The sequence below is a fragment of the Arachis stenosperma genome, chromosome 5, assembly GCF_014773155.1.
Source record: "Arachis stenosperma cultivar V10309 chromosome 5, arast.V10309.gnm1.PFL2, whole genome shotgun sequence".
NCBI lineage: Eukaryota > Viridiplantae > Streptophyta > Magnoliopsida > Fabales > Fabaceae > Arachis > Arachis stenosperma.
This window is the reverse complement of record NC_080381.1, coordinates 75,225,279-75,246,933: the sequence shown is the minus strand read 5'-3', so window position 1 is coordinate 75,246,933 and position 21,655 is coordinate 75,225,279. Positions and strand designations below refer to the sequence as shown.

At 40.3% G+C, this 21,655-nt stretch overlaps 2 non-coding genes across 2 annotated transcripts; both read left to right on the top strand.

Annotated features, from left to right (window-relative positions):
* Window positions 1-433: 433 nt before the first annotated feature.
* LOC130984503 (small nucleolar RNA R71) lies at window positions 434-541 on the top strand. Its single transcript, XR_009088438.1, has one exon. It is a non-coding gene; the product is annotated as a small nucleolar RNA R71 (small nucleolar RNA).
* Window positions 542-15,985: 15,444 nt separating this feature from the next.
* On the top strand, window positions 15,986-16,093 carry LOC130983999 (small nucleolar RNA R71). The gene has a single exon (XR_009087962.1). It is a non-coding gene; the product is annotated as a small nucleolar RNA R71 (small nucleolar RNA).
* The last annotated feature ends 5,562 nt before the right edge of the window (window positions 16,094-21,655 follow it).

Genomic DNA, 21,655 nt, shown 5'->3' with positions numbered 1-21,655 from the left:
GGTGATTTCTCCATGAAGAATTATAGGTGTTTCCATAGGGTTCTCCTAAGTAATTCACCTCTTCCATTGAAGGGTTCTCAGGATCATAAGCTTCTTCTTCAGATGAAGCATCCTTAGTACTGCTTGGTGCATTTTGCATTCCAGACAGACTTTGAGAAATCAAATTGACTTGTTGAGTCAATATCTTGTTCTGAGCCAGTATGGCATTCAGAGTGTCAATATCAAGAACTCCTTTCTTCTGACTTGTCCCATTGTTCACAGGATTCCTTTCAGAAGTGTACATGAATTGGTTATTTGCAACCATTTCAATTAGCTCTTGAGCTTCTGTAGGCGTCTTCTTCAGATGAAGAGATCCTCCAGCAGAGCTATCCAAAGACATCTTGGATAGTTCAGAGAGACCATCATAGAAAATTCCTATGATGCTCCATTCAGAAAGCATGTCAGAAGGACATTTTCTGATCAATTGTTTGTATCTTTTCCAAGCTTCATAGAGGGATTCTCCATCCTTCTGTCTGAAGGTTTGGACATCCACTCTAAGCTTACTCAATTTTTGAGGTGGAAAGAACTTTGCCAAGAAGGCATTGACTAGCTTTTCCCAAGAGTCCAGGCTTTCTTTAGGTTGAGAGTCCAACCATGTCCTAGCTCTGTCTCTTACAGCAAAAGGGAATAGCATAAGTCTGTAGACCTCAGGGTCAACCCCATTAGTCTTTACAGTGTCACAGATTTGCAAGAACTCAGCCAAAAACTGATGAGGATCTTCCAATGGAAGTCCATGGAACTTGCAATTCTGTTGCATTAGAGAAACTAATTGAGGCTTAAGCTCAAAGTTGTTTGCTCCAATGGCAGGGATAGAGATGCTTCTCCCATAAAAGTCGGGAGTAGGTGCAGTAAAGTCACCCAGCACCTTCCTTGCATTGTTGGCATTGTTGTTGTTTTCGGCTGCCATGTGTTCTTCTCCTTTGAAGATTTCTGTTAGGTCCTCTACAGAGAATTGTGCCTTAGCTTCTCTTAGCTTTCGCTTCAAGGTCCTTTCAGGTTCAGGGTCAGCTTCAACAAGAATGCTTTTGTCTTTGTTCCTGCTCATATGAAAGAGAAGAGAAGAAGAAAATGTGGAATCCTCTATGTCACAGTGTAGTGATTCCTTGAGGTGTCAGAAGAACAGAAAAATAGAAGAAAGAGGTAGAAGAATTCGAACTTAATCAGAGAGAGTTCGAATTGTGCATTGAGAAGGAGTGGTACTCCATAAATAGAAGGATGTGGGAAGAGGGGAAGAGAATTTTTGAAAACTAATTAAAAAGTTTTTTTTTTTAAAACATTTTGAAAAATTGATTGATAATTTTCGAAAACTCAAAGTGGAAAAGGAATCAAGTGATTTTTGAAAAAGATTTGAAATTAGAAATTAAAAAGATTTGATTGAAAACTATTTTGAAAAAGATGTGATTAAAAAGATATGATTGAAAAGATATGATTTGAAAACAATTTTTAAAAGATATGATTTTAAAAATTAATGACTTGCCTAACAAGAAAAGATATGATTCAAACATTAAACCTTTCTCAACAGAAAAGGCAATATACTTGAAATGTTCAATCAAATCATTAATTGTTAGTAAGTATCTTAAAAAAGAAAGAAATTGATTTTGAAAACATTTGATTGAAAAGATATGATTTGAAAAAGATTTGATTTTGAAAAACTTTGAAAACTTGGAAAAAAAATTGGTTTGAAAACAAAATCTTCCCCCTTGTGCCATCCTGGCGTTAAACGCCCAGAATGGTATCCATTATGGCGTTTAACGCCCAAAATGCTACCTTTTTGGGCGTTAAACGCCCAACCAGGTACCCTGGCTGGCGTTTAAACGCCAGTCTGTCCTTCTTCACTGGGCGTTTTGAACGCCCAGCCCTTTCTGTGTAATTCCTCTGCTGCATGTTCTGAATCTTCAGTTCCCTGTACTATTGACTTGAAATAGAACCAAGATCAAATAAACAATACATGCAAGACACCAAACTTAAAATCAGACACTAGACTCAAACAAGAAACATGAAATATTTTTGGTATTTATGATTTTGTAATTTTTTTTTTTTTGTGCTTTTTCAAAAATTATATGGAAAAGAAAATAAAGGTATCAAAATTCTTAATGAGAATTCCAGGAATCATGCAATTTTAGTCTAAAGCTTCAGTCTAAAGGAATTAGACATGGCTAGCCAAGCTTCAGCAGGACATTGCACTCAAGAGCTAAATTGATGAAGATCAATCAGCTTTGGTGATGATAAGAACATCACCTTGAAACACTATAATTCATTCTTAAGAACTCTGAAGAAAAATACCTAATCTAAGCAACAAGATGAACCGTCAGTTGTCCATACACAAAACAATCCCCGGCAACGGCACCAAAAACTTGGTGCGCGAAATTGTGAACAATACTTTTCACAACTCTCATAATCCCCGGTAATGAACCCCAAAAACTTGGTGCTCAATACCTTGGCATAAACACAACTTCGCACAACTAACCAGCAAGTGCACTGGGTCGTCCAAGTAATAAACCTTACGCGAGTAAGGGTCGATCCCACGGAGATTGTTGGTATGAAGCAAGCTATGGTCACCTTGTAAATCTTAGTCAGGCAGACTCAAATGGGTATAGGTGATAAACGCATAAAGCATAAAGATAAAGATAGAGATACTTATGTAATTCATTGGTAGGAACTTCAGATAAGCGTATGAAGATGCCTTCCCTTCCGTCTCTCTGCTTTCCTACTGTCTTCATCCAATCCTTCTTACTCCTTTCCATGGAAAGCTTATGCAAGGGTTTCACCGTTGTCAGTGGCTACCTCCCATCCTCTCAGTGAAAATGTTCCTATGCTCTGTCACAGCATATGGCTAATCAGCTGTCGGTTCTCGGTCAGGCCGGAATAGAATCCAGTGATTCTTTTGCGTCTGTCACTAACGCCCCGCCTGCTAGGAGTTTGAAGCACGTCACAGTCATTCAATCATTGAATCCTACTCAGAATACCACAGACAAGGTTAGACCTTCCGGATTCTCTTGAATGCCGCCATCAGTTCTCGCCTATACCACGAAGACTCTGATCTCACGGAATGGCTGGCTCGTTTGTCAGGCGAGCACTCGGTTGTCAGGCGATCAACCATGCATCGTGTATCAGGAATCCAAGAGATAAACACTAGAGCCTTGGTTGCTTGTAGAACAGAAGTGGTTGTCAGTCACTTTGTTCATGAGTGAGAATGATGATGAGTGTCACGGATCATCACATTCATCAAGTTGAAGAACAAGTGATATCTTGGACAAAGAACAAGCGGAATTGAATAGAAGAACAATAGTAATTGCATTAATACTCGAGGTACAGCAGAGCTCCACACCTTAATCTATGGTGTGTAGAAACTCCACCGTTGAAAATACATAAGAACAGGGTCTAGGCATGGCCGAATGGCCAGCCTCCCAATGATCTAAGAACTAGATGTCCAAAGATGATCTAGAGATCTAAAGTGATCAAAAGATGTCAAATACAATAGTAAAAGGTCCTACTTATAGAAAACTAGTAGCCTAGGGTGTACAGAGATGAGTAAATGACATAAAAATCCACTTCCGGGCCCACTTGGTGTGTGCTTGGGCTGAGAAATGAAGCAATTTCGTGTAGAGACTCTCCTTGGAGTTAAACGCCAGCTTTTATGCCAGTTTGGGCGTTTAACTCCCATTTAGGTGCTAGTTCCGGCGTTTAACGCTGGAATTTCTGAGGGTGACTTTGAACGCCGGTTTGAGCCATCAAATCTTGGGCAAAGTATGGACTATCATATATTGCTGGAAAGCCCAGGATGTCTACTTTCCAACACCGTTGAGAGCAAGCCAATTGGGCTTCTGTAGCTCCAGAAAATCCACTTCGAGTGCAGGGAGGTCAGAATCCAACAGCATCTGCAGTCCTTTTCAGTCTCTGAATCAGATTTTTGCTCAGAACCTTCAATTTCAGTCAGAAAATACCTGAAATCACAGAAAAACACACAAACTCATAGTAAAGTCCAGAAAAGTGAATTTTAACTAAAAACTAATAAAAATATACTAAAAACTAACTAAATCATACTAAAAACATACTAAAAACAATGCCAAAAAGGGTACAAATTATCCGCTCATCAGAAGCCATGCGTGATTGGAGAAGAAGACAGTAGAAAAGTAGAGATTCAGATGGCAGAGCATCTCCGGAACCTCAACCTGTTCCTCATTACTGAATCACAAGTACCTTTTAATTCATGTTATTTACTTTTCATAACAAAATCATTTTTATCATTAATCTCTTGACTAAGATTTACAAGATAACCATAGCTTGCTTCAAGCCGGCAATTTTCGTGGAATCGACCCTTACTCAGGTAAGGTATTACTTGGACGACCCAGTGCACTTGTTGGTTAGTTGTACTAGTTGTGAAAAGTGTGATTTACAATTTCGTGCACCAAACCACATGAATGAGAACATACAACAACTCCAAGGAAGTATGGAGCAATTGAAGGAGCAGCAAGAACAATGTGACTGGGGTGAAATGCAAGGTGCACTCAACAAAATAGTGGAGCAAAACAAATGGCATCGGAGGAACCTTGCTGAGTTCAGGCATCTTTATGATGCTAGGACCATTTCAAGGAGGCAATATGACATCAACACACAAGTAAAGCTGAATCACTTGTGCAATGCAGTGGCAGCATTGAACCCTGGATACCCAACATTTATGCAAGGAATGGAGGAGTGAAGTGCAAGACAAGAGGAATTTCTGGCTAAGCATAAGGAGGATGAAAGGAACTTCATGAGGAGGTTGGGATTTTAGAAGCCCAAGAACTCAAAGGCACAAGAGGGATCTTCCAAGAAGAATGGTGATGACTCCTCCCCTTCCAAGAAGAAAGACAAGGGAAAAGGGCCAATGAACTGAAGCCGCTCAAAGGTTGTTAAGTCCCATGGTTGACATTCTCATAATTCTGAAACTCTGTTTAGTTTTCTTCAAGTTTTAATTTCTGTTCAATAATAAGTTGAAATGTTAGGATAGTTTATTTTTAATGCTTAGTTTACTTATATCCTGAAATCTTTTATGAGTCTTTTATGTTTTTAAGAAAGAAAGTGCAATGATGTTTGAAGTCCCTTAGTCATCAATAAAAGAATGTTTGTTTCCATAAGAGTCTATTGTGAGCTGTGCAAAGACAAGAGTAAAAGAGATTAATACCAAGTAAGGGTGTTCAAAACCAAGAGATAAAGGAATTAAGTGTAGGACCATGAATGAATTAAAAAGAAAATGAGTCATGATGAGTAACTAGACTAAGAGGAAGTGACAAGTAAAGGCTAAGGATGTCCCTTTAATATCTATAAAACCAAGAAGTTGTATGCAGCAAAGACCCAAGGCTCTGAGCATCAACTATTGGGGTGGAAAGAAACCTAAATAAGCTCAAAAGAGTTAGATATCCTAGTAGATGCTTGTGGTGAAGATGTGTCAAGAAAAGAGAACTGTGCAAGTAAATTCTTAGGGGTGTTTCAACACCTAGTACCCTAAAGCCAACTATTTTGGGAGTGCTAATTGAAAGCCTAAGCTAAAAGGTCATCTTGAGACAAAACACTTAGAGTCATGGTCAATTGAAAAGAAAAGAAAAAGAAGTAACTTTTGGTACTTCAAGGTGACAATCAATCAAAGGGCACCTAAGACAAACACTTGAAAAATCCTTAAGAGTCTAGGAGTTCATTGTGGCATTGAAACAACAATACTCATGCATGTGTTAATACTTAACCTTACTTTGGTAATGAATGCACTTATTCATGGTTGAAGTCTCAATTCTTTTAAAAGCAACTCACATTGATTTGCTTGGGACAAGCAAAGCTTAAGTTTGGTGTTGTGATGACTTACATCATTTACCCTTTTTACTTATGCAAAAGGACTATAAAAGGAGCACATATTCATTGTTTCAATGCAATTTCATGAGCCAAATGATAAATATTATGGTACATTACTTTGAAATGGGTTTGTGCTGAATTTCAGGTGAAAATTGCAACAAAAGGGAAGAAAACAACCAAACAGAGCTGGACGTGTGAAACTAGCGTGCCACTTGGAGCAAACGCCATGAAAGTATATAGGTGTGGCACGCTAGGAGCTCGGCATGGCACGCCGGTATAATCTTCCAGAGAGCAATGATGAAGGCCACAACAAGGGCGTGGCATGCCAAAGTAGGCGTGGCACGCCAGGACCATCAACCATTATGGGCGTGCCACTTGAAACATGGGGCGTAGCACACCAGTTCATCAATCCAAAGGTCCAAGCACTAGGGTGTGCCACTTGGTATCGAAGGTGTGGCACGCCAAGCTCTCATCATCACATGGGCGTGCCACTTGAGGACCCATGCGTGGCACGCCAAGCTTAAAGAGGGACATCTTAAAGTGGGCGTGCCACTTGAGCATCATGGCGTGGCATGCTAGTACAATTTTCCAGAGACGAGGTTGAAGGTCCAAGCACTTGGGCGAACCACTTGGTATCGAAGGCGTGGCATGCCAAGCTCGCATCCTCACTTAGGTATGCCACTTGAAGACCCAGGCGTGGCACGCCAAGCTTTAAAGAAGGCAAAGTAAAGCTGGGCGTGCCACTTGAGATCGAAGGCATGGCACGCCAAGCTCTCATCTCACTTAGGCGTGCCACTTGAATGCCAAGACGTGGCACGCCAACCCTCATTGATCATTTGGACGTGCCACTTGAATGTTGGGTGTGGCACACCATCTCCTGGAATGAAGAGGAACTATGGGCGTGGCACGCTAGACCCTGGGCGTGGCACGATAGTACAACTTTCCAAAGAAGAAGGAAGAAGGCCAAGCATGTGGGCGTGCCACTTGGTGTCGAAGGCGTGGCACGCCAACTATCAATTCTCACTTGGGCGTGCCACTTGAGCCTCCGGCGTGGCACGCCAGCATCACGCATCAACAAGAAGAAGGCATGGGCGTGCCACTTGAGCTCTAGGCATGGCATGCCAATGAAGGAACCAACACATACAAGGGGCGTGGCAAGCCAGACCCTGGGCATGGCACACTAGTACAACTTTCCAGAATGGAGAGGAGGAAGACAAAGACTTGTGCGTGCCACTTGGGCTCGAAGGCGTGGCACGCCAGGCTAACCAAAGCTTGAGAAGACCTTGGGCGTGCCACTTGGGATCGAAGGCGTGGCACGCCAGGAATATCAACAATGGGGGTGTGCCACTTGAGAGCTAGGTGTGGCGTGCCAAGCCTAATTGGAGCTAGGCATGGCACGCCACTGAAGCGCAGGTCACACGCCAGCCACTGAAGGTCACGTTTATTGAGTTTTCTTTTTCCCTCCAATTGTAATTTTCTTTTCTTTTTGTATTTTCTTAATTCTAGTAGTAGGAGTAGTATAAATAACCCCTGGAAGTACTGAGAAAGGGGTTGTTGTTGAGGGTTGGATAGTAGTTTTAAAGTAGTTTTAGATTTACTTTCACATCATCTCTTCCATCTCTTGTACTTTTCTCTAAGCTATGAGTAGCTAAATTCTCTCTCATTAAGAGAGGGGCTCTGTTGTACTTGATGGATTAATGATAGTGAATTTCTTCAACTCTTCGTCTTCTCTTTGATTTGCTAGAAGGAATTTGTTTTAGTGCTAGTGTTCAATCATCTTGGAAAAGAGGTTGAATGCAAAATGGGTTTCATGGGAACCTTGGAAAAGGAAACATGGAACCATGCTTGAAATCCCTTCTCACACTTGAGTGGAATCTGGATTTTGTTGATTGGATATGGTGACATATAATCCACCCATTATTCTGGATCTACAAGGATGTATGGTATAATCAGGGACCAAGCATATCTCTCTTCATGAGCAATTAGACCAAGGAATTGGCTGATTATCAATATTTGAGATATTGAATCACCAAGGGATTGGAGCTTAATCAATTATAATTGCCAAGAGGTCAATGAGTTGCATGATTAAAGATAAGATGAGCTGGATTTAATCCAAAGAGAACAAAATCTCCCAATCTCAATGAATTCCCCTATTCTTATCTTCCACATTCTTTATAGCTTTCTTTACAATTCTGTCAATTCCCATTCCCATTTATAATTTAGTTATTTATGTTTCTACACTTTAGATTCTTGTCATTTCCTTTTATGCACTTTATTGCTTCTCTTTGCTTTTGAGTCATTTACTTTCCTGTCCATTTACAATTCTGCAACCATATTCTATATTGCTCAGCTTGACTAATTTACCAATTGATTAAAATTGCTCAAATCTACCAATCTCTATAGATACGATCCCACTCCACTATGGGTTATTACTTGACGATAATTTTGGCGTGCTTTCCAAAAGAACGGATTCATAATCAAAATTTTGAGGGGTGTGAATTCTGGTCATCAGTCTTGGGTATTTAATATGTATAGTCCTAGACTGGAGTGAACTTCTTCATCTTCATTTGCGGGGATTGCTTTTAAAGAATTATGAATTTCTTCTTCTGAGGTAGCCGCTGCAAGGACAGCCATCATCTGTTTTTTTTTTGTGCTAAGAAACGAATCTCTTTTTTGTATGATATTTTTTCAAACCCTGAACTATAACTCGGGGATTCTGATCTTTTTTGAGATATGGTCATCCGGTTATCAATGACTGATAAACCGCTATTTTATGATTCATATTGTGTTTAATTATATGGTTTTATCAAGTATTCGCCCACTTATTCATATGATTTGCATGTATTTACAATTCCTTCCTAAAGATATTCTATGATTGAAAACTTGCTTCCTAAAGACCTTTTAGTTGTATTTTTTTATCTTCCTTCATACCATTCGATGTCGTGACCTGTGTGTTAAGTGTTTCAGGCTTCATAGGGTAGGAATGGTGTAAGGGATGAAGAGGAAGCATGCAAAAGTGGAAGGAACACAAGGAATTGAGGAGATGACTAGCGAGAAGTCACGCGCTCGCGTGCCTAACGTGACCGTGCGAAATGGATGAAATCACAGTGGCGCGCTCGCGTGCCTGATGCGACCGCGCAGATTAGAAGCTGCACGAACGATGCGAATGCGTGGATGACGCGCACGCGTGGTACGACAAAGGCTGAGTGACGCGAACGCGTGGACGACGTGGCCATGTGACGTGCGCGATCTGCAGAATTATAGAAGTGACTGGCATAGTTTCTGGGCCGCATTTCAACCCAGTTTTCGGCCCAGAAACACAGATTAGGGCTAGGGAACATCCAGAGACAAAGGCAACAATTCATTCCGTATAATTTCAAGTTTTGAGATCTGATTTTACTTTTCCCCTAGGTTTTTCTTTTTGACATTCATAAATTAGGATTTGAAGATTTTTGGCTTTAGCTTTTGAGAAGAGTCTACCTCCGATACTGGTCATCATAGTTTGTTATTTACTTTTACTCTTCCATATTCTTAGTTATTCTAGAGTTGATATTGGATTATTTTCATAGTTTATTAATACAAAACTTTTTTGCTTTTAATTAATCTCTTTCATCACTATTTATTATGTCTCTTCTTGTTTCCCCTATTTATTTTGTGAAGTTTATATTTATAACGATGGAGTAGTTCCCCAACTTGATTGGGAGTTGATTAAAAGGAGAACCTTGAGTTAGAATACTCAAGAGTTCAATTGTAATTGGTTCATTGTTGGTTAGCTTGTTAGTCACTAACTCTAATCCTTCCAAAGGGAGATGATTAGGACATGTGAATAGAAGTTGACTTTTAATTTGACTTTCCTTCATTCGTTGAACGTTAACTAAATGAAAACAATGACTAATTATTAATTGATCTTGACAAAATTCCAACAAGGATAGAACTTCCAATTAATCTTCTCCTGGTCAAGATTTTATTTAAATCATATAAATTCTCTAATTTAATTTTCTGTTCATCAAATTCAAAACCCATTTTGAAAACCTCTGATTAATAAAATAACACATCTTCCTGCAACTCGTTGGGAGACGACCTGGGACTCATACTCCCAGTATTTTATTTTTAAAATTTGTGACAACCCTTTTTCTAAATTGATAAGTGGATTTTTGCCGGTTAAGAACTGTACTCGCAACGCCATTTCTCTAATTAATTCTTAATCTGCCAATTTCCGCTCACGTCAATTTTTAGCGCCGTTGCCGGGGATTTGCAATAGTGTGCTAATTTATTGATTCGAATTTATTTAATTGCATTTTTCTTTTTTATTTTGTTACTATGAGCTGCACGTTTCTTTCATTAAATGACGCGTTCACTTTCTGATCCAAGCTTGCCAGTATTTGACCCTGAGATTGAAAGAACTATTTCACGTATAAGGCAACTGGTGCACGAAATTGTGATCACTACTTTTCACAACTCAAATAATCCCCGGTAATGAATCCAAAAACTTGGTGTTCAATACCATGGCATAAACATAATTTCACAACTTCGCACAACTAACCAGCAAGTGCACTGGGTCGTCCAAGTAATAAACCTTACGCGAGTAAGGGTCGATCCCACGGAGATTGTTGGCACGAAGCAAGCTATTGTCACCTTGTAAATCTCAGTCAGGCAGACTCAAACGGTTATGGATGATATATGAATAAAAGATAAAGATAGAGATACTTATGTAATTCATTGGTGAGAACTTCAGATAAGCGAATGGAGATGCTTTGTCCCTTCTGTTTCTCTGCTTTCCTACTGTCTTCATCCAATCCTTCTTACTCCTTTCCATGGCAAGCTGTATGTTGGGCATCACCATTGTCAATGGCTACAATCCCGTCCTCTCAGTGGAAATGTTCAACGCACCCTGTCACGGCACGGCTATCCAGCTGTCGGTTCTCGATCATGTCGGAATAGAATTCAGTGATTCTTTTGCGTCTGTCACTAACGCCCCATAATCGCGAGTTTGAAGCTCGTCACAGTCATTCAATCATTGAATCCTACTCAGAATACCACAGACAAGGTTTAGACCTTCTGGATTCTCTTGAATGCCACCATCAATTCTAGCTTATACCATGAAGATTCCGATTAAAGAATCCAAGAGATAAACATTCAAGCCTTGTTTGCTTGTAGAACGGAGGTGGTTGTCAGGCACGCGTTCATAAGTGAGAATGATGATGAGCGTCACATAATCATCACATTCATCAAGTTCTTGAGTGCGAATGAATATCTTGGAATAAGAACAAGCTGAATTGAATAGAAGAACAATAGTAATTACATTAATACTCGAGGTACAGTAGAGCTCCACACCTTAATCTATGGTGTATAGAAACTCCACCGTTGAAAATACATAAGAACAAGGTCTAGGCATGGCCGTGAGGCCAGCCTCCAGTGATCAAAAGATTCAAAGATCTCCAGATGAAAATAAAATAGTAAAAGGTCCTACTTATAGGGTACTAGTATCTTAAGAATTACAAAGATGAGTAAATTACATAAAAATCCACTTTCGGGCCCACTTGGTGTGTGCTTGGGCTGAGCATTGAAGAATTTTCGTGTAGAGACTCTTCTTGGAGTTAAACGCCAGCTTTTGTGCCAGTTTGGGCGTTTAACTCCCATTCTTGTGCCAGTTCCGGCGTTAAACGCCGGGCAGTTTTGAGCTGATTTGGAACGCCAGTTTGGGCCATCAAATCTCGGGCAAAGTATGGACTATTATACATTGCTGGAAAGCCCAGGATGTCTACTTTCCAATGCCGTTGAGAACGTGTCAATTGGGCTTCTGTAACTCCAGAAAATTCACTTCGAGTGCAGGGAGGTCAGAATCCAGTAGCATCTGCAGTCCTTTTAGTCTCTGAATCAGATTTTTGCTCAGATCCCTCAATTTCAGCCAAAAAATACCTGAAATCACAGAAAAACACACAAACTCATAGTAAAGTCCAGAAAAGTGAATTTTAACTAAAAACTAATAAAAATATACTAAAAACTAACTAAATCCTACTAAAAACATACTAAAAACAATGCCAAAAAGCCTATAAATTATCCGCTCATCACAACACCAAACTTAAATTGTTGCTTGTCCCCAAGCAACTGAAAATCAAATAAGATAAAAAGAAGAGAATATGCAATGAACTCCAAAAACATCTATGAAGATCAGTATTAATTAGATGAGCGGGGCTTTAGCTTTTTGCCTCTGAACAGTTTTGGCATCTCACTTTATCCTTTGAAATTCAGAATGATTGGCTTATTTAGGAACTCAGAATCTAGATAGTGTTATTGATTCTCCTAGTTAAGTATGATGATTCTTGAACACAGCTACTTTATGAGTCTTGGCCGTGGCCCAAAGCACTCTGTCTTCTAGTATTACCACCGGATACATACATGCCACAGACACATAATTGGGTGAACCTTTTCAGATTGTGACTTAGCTTTGCTAGAGTCCCCAATTAGAGGTGTCCAGGGTTCTTAAGCACACTCTTTTTGCCTTGGATCGCAACTTTATTTCTTTCTTTTTCTTTCTTTTTCTCTTTCACCTTTTTTTTCATTTTTTTTTTGTTTTTTGTATTCACTGCTTTTTCTTGCTTCAAGAATCATTTTTTTATGATTTTTCAGATCCTTAGTAACATGTCTCATTTTTCATCATTCTTTCAAGAGCCAGTATTCATGAACAACAAATTCAAAAGACATATGCACTGTTCAAGCATACATTCAGAAAACAAAAGTGTTGCCACCACATCAAAATAATTAATCTATTATAAAATTCAAAAATTCATGCAATTCTTCTCTTTTTCAATTAAGAACATTTTTCATTTAAGAAAGGTGATGGATTCATAGGACATTCATAACTTTAAGGCATAGACACTAAGACACTAATGATCACAAGACATAAACATAGATAAACATAAGCATAAAATTTGAAAAACAAGAAAGTAAAGAACAAGGAGATTAAAGAACGGGTCCACCTTAGTGATGGCTTGTTCTTCCTCTTGAAGGTCTTATGGAGTGCTTGAGCTCCTCAATGTCTCTTCCTTGTCTTTGTTGCTCCTCTCTCATGATTCTTTGATCTTCTCTAATTTCATGGAGGAGGATGGAATGTTCTTGGTGCTCCACCCTTAGTTGTCCCATGTTGGAACTCAATTCTCCTAGGGAGGTGTTGATTTGCTCCCAATAGTTTTGTGGAGGAAAGTGCATCCCTTGAGGTATCTCAGGGATTTCATGATGAGTGGGGTCTCTTGTTTGCTCCATCCTTTTCTTAGTGATGGGCTTGAGGTCATGCCTTCTCAGTTGAACTGGCTTCCTTCTTGAATCTCTCTTCCATTGAGCGCCCTCTTCACAATTGTCAATGAGGACTTGGTCCAACCTTTGATCAAAGTTGACCCTTTTTGAGTTTGAAAGGGACCTCAGGGATCACCTTATTCAAGGCCACAACTTCATAGAAGTGGTCTTGATGCACCCTTGAGATGAATCTCTCCATCTCCCATGACTCGGAGGTGGAAGCTTTTGCCTTCCCTTTCCTCTTTCTAGAGGTTTCTCCGGCCTTGGATGCCATAAATGGTTATGGAAAAACAAAAAGCAATGCTTTTACCACACCAAACTTAAAAGGTTTGCTCGTCCTCGAGCAAAAGAAGAAAGAAGAGAGTAGAAGAAGAAGAAATAGAGGAGATGGAGATGGCTTATGGTTCGGCCAAAGGAGGAGAAGTAGTGTTTAGGGTGTGTGAAAATGAAGGAGTAAAGATGGGTTTATATAGGGGTAGAGAGAGGGGTAGGGTTCGGTTATGGGAGGGTGGGTTTAGGAGGGAAAGTGGTTTAAATTTGAATGGTGAGGTAGGTGGGGTTTTATGAAGGATGGATGTGAGTGGTGAAGAGAAAGATGGGATTTGATAGGTGAAGAGTTTTTGGGGAAGAGGTGTTGAGGTGATTGGTGAATGGGTGGAGAGTGGTGGGGTAGGTGGGGATCCTGTGGGGTCCACAGATCCTGAGGTGTCAAGGAAAAGTCATCCCTGCACCAAATGGCGTGCAAAAATGCACCCTTTGCCAATTCTGGCATTAAACGCCGGGCTGGTGCCCATTTCTGGCGTTTAACGCCAGCTTCTTGCCCTTTCCTGGCGTTTAACACCAGTCTGGTGCCCCTTTCTGGCGTTAAACGCCCCGAATGGTGCCAGACTGGGCGTTAAATGCCCATTTGCTAGCTTCACTGGCGTTTAGACGCTATCAAATTCTCCTCCAGGGTGTGCTATTTTTCTTTCTGTTTTTCATTCTATTTTTGCTTTTTCAATTGATTTTGTGACTTCTCATGATCATCAACCTACAGAAAACATAAAATAACAAAGGAAAATAGATAAAATATAACATTAGGTTGCCTCCCAACAAGCGCTTCTTTAATGTCAGTAGCTTGACAGAGGGCTCTCATGGAGCCTCACAGATACTCAGAGCAATGTTGGAACCTTCCAACACCAAACGTAGAGTTTGAATGTGGGGGTTCAACACCAAACTTAGAATTTGGTTGTGGCCTCCCAACACCAAACTTAGAGTTTGACTGTTGGGGCTCTGTTTGACTCTGTTTTGAGAGAAGCTCTTCATGCTTCCTCTCCATGGTGACAGAGGGATATCCTTGAGCCTTAAACACAAAGGATTCTTCATTCACTTGAATGATCAATTCTCCTCTGTCCACATCAATCACAGCCTTTGCTGTGGCTAGGAAGGGTCTGCCAAGGATGATGGATTCATCCATGCACTTCCCAGTCTCTAGGACTATGAAATCAGCAGGGATGTAATTGTCTTCAATCTTTACCAGAACATCCTCTACAAGTCCATAAGCTTGTTTTCTTGAATTGTTTGCCATCTCTAGTGAGATTTTTGCAGCTTGTACCTCAAAGATCCCTAGCTTCTCCATCACAGAGAGAAGCATGAGGTTTACACTTGACCCTAAGTCACACAGAGCCTTTTGAAAGGTCATGGTGCCTATGGTACAAGGTATTGAAAACTTTCCAGGATCCTGTCTCTTTTGAGGTAATTTCTGCCTAGTCAAGTCATCCAGTTCTTTGGTGAGCAAAGGTGGTTCATCCTCCCAAGTCTCATTACCAAATAACTTGTTATTTAGCTTCATGATTGCTCCAAGATATTTAGCAACTTGCTCTTCAATGACTTACTCATCCTCTTCAGAGGAAGAATACTCATCAGAGCTCATGAATGGTAGAAGTAAATCAAATGGAATCTCTATGGTCTCAGTGTGAGCCTTAGATTCCCATGGTTCCTCATTAGGGAACTCAATGGAGGCCAGTGGACGTCCATTGAGGTCTTCCTCAGTGGCGCTCACTGCCTCTTCCTCCTCTCCAAATTCGGCCATGTTGATGGCCTTGCACTCTCTTTTTAGATTTTCTTCTGTATTGCTTGGAAGAGTACTAGGAGGGAGTTCAGTAATTTTCTTGCTCAGCTGTCCCACTTGTGCCTCCAAGTTTCTAATGGAGGACCTTGTTTCAGTCATGAAACTTTGAGTGGTTTTGATTAGATCAGAGACCATGGTTGCTAAGTCAGAGTGGTTCTGCTTAGAACTCTCTGTCTGTTGCTGAGAAGATGATGGAAAAGGCTTGCCATTGCTAAACCTATTTCTTCCACCATTATTGTTGTTGAAACCTTGTTGAGGTCTCTGTTGATCCTTCCATGAGAGATTTGGATGATTTCTCCATGAAGAATTATAGGTGTTTCCATAGGGTTCTCCCAGGTAATTCACCTCTTCTATTGAAGGGTTCTCAGGATCATAAGTTTCTTCTTCAGATGAAGCATCCTTAGTACTGCTTGGTGCATTTTGCATTCCAGACAGACTTTGAGAAATTAAATTGACTTGCTAAGTCAATATCTTGTTCTGAGCCAATATGGCATTCAGAGTATCAATCTCAAGAACTCCTTTCTTCTGATTTGTCCCATTGTTCACAGGATTCCTTTCAGAAGTGTACATGAATTGGTTATTTGCAACCATTTCAATTAGTTCTTGAGCTTCTGTAGGCGTCTTCTTCAGATGAAGAGATCCTCCAGCAGAGCTATCCAATGACATCTTGGATAGTTCAGAGAGACCATCATAGAAAATACCTATGATGCTCCATTCAGAAAGCATGTTAGAGGGACACTTTCTGATTAATTGTTTGTATCTTTCCCAAGCTTCATAGAGGGATTCACCTTCCTTCTGTCTGAAGGTTTGGACTTCCACTCTAAGCTTACTCAATTTTTGAGGTGGAAAGAACTTTGCCAAGAAGGCATTGACTAGCTTTTCCCAAGAGTTCAGGCTTTCTTTAGGTTGTGAATCCAACCATATCCTAGCTCTGTCTCTTACAGCAAAAGGAAATAGCATAAGTTTGTAGACCTCAGGGTCAACCCCATTAGTCTTGACAGTGTCACAGATTTGCAAGAACTCAGCTAAAAACTGATGAGGATCTTCCAATGGAAGTCCATGGAACTTGCAATTCTGTTGCATTAGAGAAACTAATTGAGGCTTAAGCTCAAAGTTGTTTGCTCCAATGGCAGGGATAGAGATGCTTCTCCCATAGAAGTCGGGAGTAGGTGCAGTAAAGTCACCCAGCACCTTCCTTGCATTGTTGGCATTGTTGTTGTTTTCGGCTGCCATGGGTTCTTCTTCTTTGAAGATTTCTGTTAGGTCCTCTACAGAGAGTTGTGCTTTAGCTTCTCTTAGCTTTCGCTTCAAGGTCCTTTCAGGTTCAGGGTCAGCCTCAACAAGAATGCTTTTGTCTTTGCTCCTGCTCATATGAAAGAGAAGAGAACAAGAAAATATGGAATCCTCTATGTCACAGTATAGAGATTCCTTGAGGCGTCAGAGGAACAGAAAAATAGAAGGAAGAGGGAGAAGAATTCGAACTTAGTGAGATAGAGTTCAAATTGTGCATTGAGGAGGAGTGTTACTCCATAAATAGAAGGATGTGAGAAGAGAGGACGAGTTTTTCGAAAATTAATTAAAAAGATTTTAAAATCATTTTGAAAAAGATTTTGAAGAAGATATGATTGAAAACTTTTTTTTGAAAAAGATGTGATTAAAAAGATGTGATTTAAAAGTTATGGTTTTAAAAAGATGTGATTGAGAAGGTATGATTTGAAAAACAAATTAAAAAGATTTGATTTTAAAAAATTAATGTCTTGGCTAACAAGAAAAGATATGATTCAGACTTTAAACCTTTCTCAACAGAAAAGGCAACTTACTTGAAATGTTGAATCAAATCCTTAATTGATAGCAAGTATTTTTTGAAAATGAAAAGAAATTGATTTTGAAAAAGATTTGATTGAAAAGATATGATTTGAAAAAGATTTGATTTTGAAAAACTTTGAAAACTTGAAAAAAATTTGCATTGAAAACAGAATCTTCCTTCTTGTGCCATCCTGGCGATAAACGCCCAGAATGGTGCACATTCTGGCATTTAACGCCCAAAGCACTACCCTTTTGGGCGTTAAACGCCCAGCCAGGCACCCTGGCTGGCGTTTAAACGCCAGTTTTTCCTTCTTCACTGGGCGTTTTGAATGCCCAGCTTTTTCTGTATAATTCCTCTGCTGCATGTACTGAATCTTCAGTTCCCTGTATTATTGACTTGAAAATAGAACCAAGATCAAATAAACAATGCATGCAAGACACCAAACTTAAAATGAGACACTAGACTCAACAAGAAACATAAAATATTTTTTTTGGTTTTTATGATTTTGTAATTTTTTTTGGATTTTTCGAAAATTAAATGGGAAAGAAAATAGAGGTATCAAAATTCTTAATGAGAATTCCAGGAATCATGCAATGTTAGTCTAAAGCTTTAGTCTAAAGGAATTAGACATGGATAGCCAAGCTTCAGCAGGACATTGCATTCAAGAGCTAAATTGATGATAATCAATCAGCTTTGGTGATGATAAGATCATCACCTTGAAACACTAGAATTCATTCTTAAGAACTCTGAAGAAAAATACCTAATCTAAGCAACAAGATGAACCGTTAGTTGTCCATACTCGAAACAATCCCCGGCAACGGCGCCAAAAACTTGGTGCACAAAATTGTGATCACTACTTTTCACAACTCAAATAATCCCCGGTAATGAATCCAAAAACTTGGTGTTCAATACCATGGCATAAACATAATTTCACAACTTCGCACAACTAACCAGCAAGTGCACTGGGTCGTCCAAGTAATAAACCTTACGCGAGTAAGGGTCGATCCCACGGAGATTGTTGGCATGAAGCAAGCTATGGTCACATTGTAAATCTCAGTCAGGCAGACTCAAATGGTTATGGATGATATATGAATAAAAGATAAAGATAGAGATACTTATGTAATTCATTGGTGAGAACTTCAGATAAGCGAATGGAGATGCTTTGTCCCTTCTGTCTCTCTGCTTTCCTACTGTCTTCATCCAATCCTTCTTACTCCTTTTCATAGCAAGCTGTATGTTGGGCATCACCATTGTCAATGGCTACAGTCCCGTCCTCTCAGTGGAAATGTTCAACGCACCCTGTCACGGCACGGCTATCCAGCTGTCGGTTCTCGATCATGTCGGAATAGAATCCAGTGATTCTTTTGCGTCTGTCACTAACGCCCCACAATCGTGAGTTTGAAACTCATCACAGTCATTCAATCATTGAATCCTACTCAGAATACCACAGACAAGGTTTAGACCTTCCGGATTCTCTTGAATGCCGCCATCAATTCTAGCTTATACCACGAAGATTCCGATTAAAGAATCCAAGAGATAAACATTCAAGCCTTGTTTGCTTGTAGAACGGAGGTGGTTGTCAGGCACACGTTCATAAGTGAGAATGATGATGAGCGTCACATAATCATCACATTCGTCATGTTCTTGAGTGCGAATGAATATCTTGGAATAAGAACAAGCTGAATTGAATAGAAGAACAATAGTAATTGCATTAATACTCGAGGTACAGCAGAGCTCCACACCTTAATCTATGGTGTGTAGAAACTCCACCGTTGAAAATACATAAGAACAAGGTATAGGCATGGCCGTGAGGCCAGCCTCCAGTGATCAAAAGATTCAAAGATCTCTAGATGAAAATACAACAGTAAAAGGTCCTACTTATAGGGAACTAGTAGCTTAAGAATTACAAAGATGAGTAAATGACATAATAATCCACTTCCGGGCCCACTTGGTGTGTTCTTGGGCTGAGCATTGAAGCATTTTCGTGTAGAGACTCTTCTTGGAGTTAAACGCCAGCTTTTGTGCCAGTTTGGGCGTTTAACTCCCATTCTTGTGCCAGTTCCGGCGTTAAACGCCGGGCAGTTTTGAGCTGATTTGGAACGCCGGTTTGGGCCATCAAATCTCGGGCAAAGTATGGTCTATTATACATTTCTGGAAAGCCCAGGATGTCTACTTTCCAATGTCATTGAGAGCGCGCCAATTGGGCTTCTGTAGCTCCAGAAAATTCACTTCGAGTGCAGGGAGGTCAGAATCCAACAGCATCTGCAGTCCTTTTAGTCTCTGAATCAGATTTTTGCTCAGATCCCTCAATTTCAGCCAGAAAATACCTGAAATCACAGAAAAACACACAAACTCATAGTAAAGTCCAGAAAAGTGAATTTTAACTAAAAACTAATAAAAATATACTAAAAACTAACTAAATCATACTAAAAACATACTAAAAATAATGCCAGAAAGCGTATAAATTATCTGCTCATCAGCAAGCTCGGCGTCGGCTAGTGCTCTCCGAGGATGAATCTGAAACTTTATCTAAGGGAGAAATAAGCTCCCCCTCTATTGATCCAGTTGATTCACGTGCAGGTGACATGGCAGCACCAAGGAGAGTCACTATCCAGGAGGCTAGAGCCCCTGATTTTACACTACAGCCATACCAGGCACGCCACCCAGCGGTGGCTGTGGACTTTAAAATGAAGACTGCACTACTCAACTTGATGCCCAAGTTTCATGGATTACCATCTCAAGAGCCTATCAAGCATCTTAGGGATTTTCAGACAGCTCGTTCTACTGTTAAGCGTGATGGTACTGACGAAACTTCTATTCTGCTAAAGGCTTTCCCATTCTCTTTTGAGGGGAAGGCAAAAGAGTGGTACTACACTCAACCCGGAGCAACTGTTTCTAACTGGGATACGCTTAGAAGAGAATTTTTGGAAAAATTCTTTCCAGCTGAGGTTACCGATAAACTAAGGAAAGATATTTCCATGATCGTTCAGGACGAATCTGAGACTCTCTACGAATATTGGGAGCGCTTCAATAATCTTCTGGAAGCATGTCCCCACCATATGATTAACAAGATAGTGTTGCTCGGTTACTTTACATAGGGCATAAAATCTCAAGATAAAACCACATTAGAAGGTGCTAGCAATGGGTCTATGAAAAAGTACAAGACTATAGAAGAGGCATGGCAATTGATTAGCAACTTAGCTGAATATACTAGGAATCACAGGCAGAAATAAAGTCGGTCAAGAGCGGTTGCAGAGGTATCCTCTAGCAAAGAGACTGCTGCTATAACTCAGAGCTTATGTGAAATGACCAACTTACTGAAGCAGATGCAACTAAGTCAACAACAATCTCAGCAAGTTCAGCCTTATCCACCACAGCACAGCCAACAGTTGGTTCCTCAAAGAGTATGCGGGATCTATGCCGATTACAGTCATTATACTGATGAGTGTCCGCAACTCCAACAGGAAGACCACACTATGGCAGCCACCCACAACTTCTATGATCGCCCAAATCAAGGGTACAATCAAGGTAGCGGCTACAACCATGGATGGCAGGATAACCCCAACCAAGGTTGGAGAGATAATTCTAACCAGGGTTGGAGGGACAATCATAACAGAGGATGTAGAGATAACAATGGAAACCAGAGGTGGAATAACAATAACAACTTCAGGCAGCAGAATCAGAATCAGGCCTACAGAGTACCTCATCTAAGGCAGCCTCAAGCATCTCAGCAGACCCCTCAGATCACATATCCCTATTCATCTCCTAATGACGAGTTACTACAATCTATTGATCGGAGACAGCAGGCCATGGAAAATAACCTTACTTCTACTCTAAATGGTCTGAACTCTACCTTGCAAGCCCTTGTATCACAGATTGGATCAATGAATAACTCTAACAACCAGTCCTCAAGCTCTGGTGGACTCCCCTCTCAAGCATTACCCAACCCCAAGGGTGGCATCAATGCTATTACCCTGAGATCTGGAACCACACTGCAAGAGAAGAATCCAGAGGAATCAAGCCCATCAGAACACGCCGCAGCTGCGGACACGGTTGAGGTAGAGGATGTTGAAGAAGAAGATGAAGCACAAGGCGTGGCTGAAGCAGAAGCAGCCCAACCAAGGAGTGCGGAACCTCAGCAAGCTGAAGCTATAAAAGACGCCACTCCTATTCCATTTTCACACCTTGCTAAGAAGCCCAGAAAGCAGATGAAACTTGATCCGAAAAGGGTAGAGATTTTCAAAAAGGTTGAGGTAACTGTTCCCCTTTTTGATGTTATTCAGCAAGTGCCTAAATACACAAAGTTTCTAAAAGAGTTGCGCATACATAAAGACAAAATTAATGAATTAGAAACTATTCCTTTAGGTAGTTCTATATCTGCTTTAATGAGAAATATACCTAAAAAATGTAGTGACCCAGGCCCATGCATGGTTAACTGTACCATTGGAGGTGTGATATTTTCTGACTGTATGTATGATTTAGGAGCAAAAGTGAGAATTATGCCTTTGTCTATATATAATGCTTTAAGGCTCCCTCCCTTAAAAAGGTCGGCAGCTCGTTTTGTGTTAGCAGATAAAAGCATT